Here is a 4,970-nt window from a genome sequence, read left to right on the forward strand (position 1 = left end):
CCATTTCCCGACAAAATCACCTCCTTGACTGTAATTAAATTTATTAAAATTTTTATCACATCAAGCCCAAGCAAGTTATCTGCACCTCTCAAAGCACTTTCTTTTAAACTTTCCTAGGTGAATAAAAGTTTGACAGTTCAACGTGACCTCAGTTTGCTCTAACTCACGTTGTTACTTTTAAAAGACGAATACTCCGAACCTGTTGTTACCTGGAATTCTCAAGGCCTTGACTCTGTGTGTGCAAGATGCCAAGAGAGCCTCGCCATAAAGTTACGCTACCCGCAGTCACGAGCACAGTGATGTAAAGCCAGAAGTCTGAGGAAGCACAGCCAGGTTTTACTGCTCTAAGTGAAGTCGACCAGGCAGATTCGTGGAGTATGCTGTGTATTGAAAACCTATTTTCACGAGGATTATGAAAGTTTTATACCATGTTTACTATGAGCATTTATTAACATTGTTCCTTCTGGTAATAAGATGTTTATTATCAGCACATAAAAAGTGCCAGCCTTTTCCCCTAACCCCCTGCTAATTCTAACTCCAGTCCTATGAAGGCGCCTCTCTTCCCCCAACAGCACCGTACTAGGTCAGCTCCATACCGACTTGCCTGCTGAAAAGCAAGGCTTGTAAATTAGATTCATTTCTAAATTTAGGATTGATGGGATCAGTCATTACTGGTCTTATTTTTTCAGGCAGATTTCAAGGGAAAGGTATTCCTACAGCAACTCCTGCTTCTCGCTTAAGAGTTTACGGAAGTCCTAAACTATAAATCTCAGCGCGCTCATTTGCGTTGGTTGCCGAGGCCGCCTTCACAGAATTAACACTGAGCTGTTAGTGCAAGACCAAGATGAGGGGTTTTCTGCTTCCAAAATCATCTTGTATTTTAATAGTACTTCACAAACTGCATACGGAGTTTCCCCTAGTCTTTACGTTAGAAAATACAGGCTGTGCAATAGGAACGAGAATCAGTTGAGGAAGAAGAGAAGAACACTTAAGTTGTGCCAACAGGCAGACTTTGGTAAGCCAGTTTCCAATCTGAAATCCATCCCGGACAATGAATCCAAGTCCTTCCACCAAGAAAAGGCAGTGGGGGAGATCCCTCGCAGCCATCACATAGTGCTACTGGTGACATGCCGCTCCCAGTGCGCTGCCAAGAGATGGCTCTCGGGGGGGGGGGAAAAAATCACACCTATGTCACCAAAAGCTGAAGCAGCCTTTGTTCTCTCCTGAAGAGGAGGCTGGTGCTTCATCACCACTTACCGAGCCCTGCTCTGGGTCTGCAGGGTGCAGAGGCACACAGGCAACCAAGAGGGAGGAAAGTGCCACAGAAGCGCATTCCACGGCTTCAGTGCCCTAACGAGTAATCAGATGACTTGTTTAATAACTGCAGAAAAGGACAGCCCAATTCTTATCATCAGGCTCTCTGGAGATTTGACATCCTTGGCATTGTATCCTAAGAGGAAGGAAATTTCTCACTTCCCTAGCTATTTCAGTTATATAAATCAATTGTTGAAGGATAGTTCAACTGGTCTGCGCACAGGAACCAAGGCAACTGTATTTGGGCTCAGATGGTCTTTGGAGATACTTATCTATAAAGTAAAAATATAATGCTTTGTAATTTATCAGTAATTACGTTGCATGCACACTGAAAAAATGGTGACATTTAACAGCTAGAGAAAAAACAACTTCATTTTATACTGGTGGTCACAATGCCAAGTCTGTTATGTACCAGTAACAACATCCTAAACCAAGAAAATGCTCCTCTGCTGTGAAGTTATTCCCTCAGGGTCCTCTGGACCCAAAGCCCAGATGTTGTCACCAAATACTGACCATCCTCCTCCCATCTTCTCCAGCCTCCTTGGAACTTCCATCTCTTGCCAGCTGGGCAAGTGGGTTCAGTTCCATAAACTTAAAGAACTTAAAAGAGACTATTAGTAAGGTCGGTGGATTAGCAGGTGGAGTTCTCTGGCAAAGAGAAAGCTGCTATGGGCTGCAAAAACAACAATAAAAAAGATGGAAAAGTCCTGAAAATATCTCTGGTAGCTCTGTGAGCGTGAGGCTACTGGTTTACTACGCCAGGCAACCAAAAAGCAAACACTGCAGGCAGCATTCCAGTATTTCAGCTTGTTGCTAACACCCCGATTATTCACTTGCGACAAGGCAAGGATCTGTCCTGAGCCACGGAAGCTAAAGGGTGAACTGATGTCATGGCTGACATAAGGAACCTGTGTAAAGTGAAACTATGATAAAGACGCAATAACTTGTACACCCCCGTGTACCTGTTCCAAGGGAAATTGTGTTTTCCACAGGGTATCCTTCACAACTAGCATTAATTTGCTTATTTTGCAAATCTAGAAACCTATTTGATTAAAAGTAACGACTCAAGTGAAAAGGCAGGGAGGATTCGGTCATGCAGTGGTAATTCTTGTCCTCCTCTCCATGCTGACTTTTAAGCTTTCTCCTCTAACTCCAGAAGACCCAAAGAGTAGTTATTTTCTCCCGTGATTAAGATGGGTCAATGGATTTGGTTGATGCCAAGTTATTTTACTTGGCTAAACATATTTGCTCCAAAGCAAAGGGGGCTAGTCAGCAACAGGGTATATATACTATAGTATGTCTTCTCTCACTGTTCTTTGGCTGCAACATCCATTGATATTTTTGGTTGCTCACCAAAATTGTGAAACTAGATACTGTGAGTCAGCCCAGAGATGTAGATGAGATCGAACCCCAGTGTTCTGCGAGGAGCGGAGGACATGGCCAGCACGCCAGAACAGGTAAATACTTTTCACGCATCTTCCCAAGAGTTTTTTTTGAAGCCAGAACACCATGGAGGTATTTCAGACTATGGTAGTGGCCCGTGGATACCGCTCAGTTCCTCAAGCGGAAATGAGTGTGTCAAGGCATGGAAGTGGTCCAGAAGTTTCAAAAACTGCAATTTGTAATTCACTGTTCCAGTTCATTCTGGCCTTAGCAGTAAAAAAGCTCAGAGTGCTCATTCCACAGCATCACGCTACTACTAGGAGACATCTTAGGGTTGTCTCTCCTCTTCCCTCGCAAGTGCTGCTAAAAATGTGGCTGTGACCCACTGATTACATCTTCACCATCACTTTTAAATTCCCTACCCCTTGGGAAACCGTGACAAGACACAAGCCAGTTTCTCCAGAGGCTCAGTGGACTCCTTAAATTCAAACTGAAGGTATTGGGGTGGAAAGCAGATGATCTCCCTTTGGCCCAAACAGCTGAACTCTTATCGAGATAAGAGACATTCAGTTATACCTAAATTTTATTTTTTTGCGGCAGTAAGGAGGTTATCGTTCAGTGGCTCTGCCCCTTATGTACCATCTCTGAAGCACTCACTCTGTCATGATGGAAACTGGATAATTAACTTTGGATGAAAGCTAATTCACATTCTTCAAGCAGCTTTCAAAAGCAAAGCTAGTGTGTTTGTGTACTTTTTTTAAACGAAATTTTGTTATTTGTAGTCCCCAACTCGTGGCTTATAGAGAAGTTTCTTCCTGCAAGACCCTCTGAAATTGCTCATGGCAACAGGAAATTAAGATATTTAAAATCACGCAAACCGGGAGACATGAATCAGCCTGCAGCATTTTGCTTGCTTCAGGTAGCAGCCCACTGGACAGCAGGATTTAGGGACCACTGGTACACGGACATAATTTCAGCTATATTTGTGTGATAACGTCATCTGTTTTACTCTCTGGAAGATTTAGTCACTGCTTGAACAGCACGCGTACCCAGGTTCATGTAAGATGTGTCATTAAACTCTTGAGAAAGTCTGAAAAAAAGAAGTCATCTGTAGGATTGAGACTGAGATGAGAAGCAAAGCTCAAGCTAAAGCTTAAAAGAAGACTGCCCACTAAAAATACACATCTCCTTTCTTAAAACCTTGTGTTTGGTACAGTCATGGAAAATAGTGAAGTACTTCACACAATTTTCTCTGCATTTAGCAGTGCTTTGTATTCAGCTAGTTCAAATAAATATTTGTACCGCCAATTTCTCAGTTGCTTAGGAGTTACAGTTAAGGGTCCTTCTCAAGTTAAAGCAAAAAAGAAAAGCTTTTTCTTCCCTTACACTTTTTTTCTTGTTTGGAATTTGCTGCTAAAATGCTGTGAGAAGTCAAAATTTGTGAAGTTTAGTTACTTCTAAATACTTCAGCTGACAATGTTCTTTTACCTCCAGCAACTGCCCCAGCCTACACGGCTCGTCGATATACTCCCTTCCACTCTCCCTAGCTTTTCACCGCACTTAATCACAAAGATGGAAAAAAAAAAAGTGGAAGATAGATCAAAAATTAATAATGAATTAGATTTTTAAGAAGCCCTCTAGATACATTCTGTGAAACATGGCAGATAGCTGGGGGTGAGGAGAAGGTGGTAGACCACAGACAGGATATAACTTTATTTTGAATAGAGCTTGTCTTGCGTACAAACTAAATCCCCCCCTCAAAGTAGTACAGAGATAAAACGCTGCCAGAAAAAGAAAGTGATCAAGGCAAACGCAATACTGGCGTTTTCAGTCGTCAAAATGAGCCTCCTTCGCAATCTTTGCGCGCATAACCTCCTCACATCTAGGCACGGGTATAAGGACTCCTCTTTGGCATCAGCCCCACAAAACACCTCCATCTTAAGTCCTGTCGTGAATTCAACCCATCTGGCACTCTCCAACAAGCAACCAGTTTTTTTGTTCCTGCTTAGCAGGTCCCCTCCGTAAGTGGCCTCACCCTGCCTGCATCCACCCTTTCTTCCCAGGGACGCCTCATCCACGGGCAGACCCTCGGTTTTCGCTGCCCCGCCACACAACTTTTGTCCATGTCTGGGAGCACCACTTTTTCTCTCGCAGTGGACGTCTTGTTCCCCCCGAAGCACGCGCCCCTGAGGCTTCTCCCAGGACGCCTGGTACCTTCGTTACCAAAAAAGCTGCCCTCTCTTGCCAGCAGCACCCTGCCCTCCCCAGCCGCC

Source organism: Egretta garzetta, unplaced genomic scaffold, assembly GCF_000687185.1.
Source record: "Egretta garzetta isolate BGI_Z169 unplaced genomic scaffold, ASM68718v1 scaffold683, whole genome shotgun sequence".
NCBI classification, from domain to species: domain Eukaryota; kingdom Metazoa; phylum Chordata; class Aves; order Pelecaniformes; family Ardeidae; genus Egretta; species Egretta garzetta.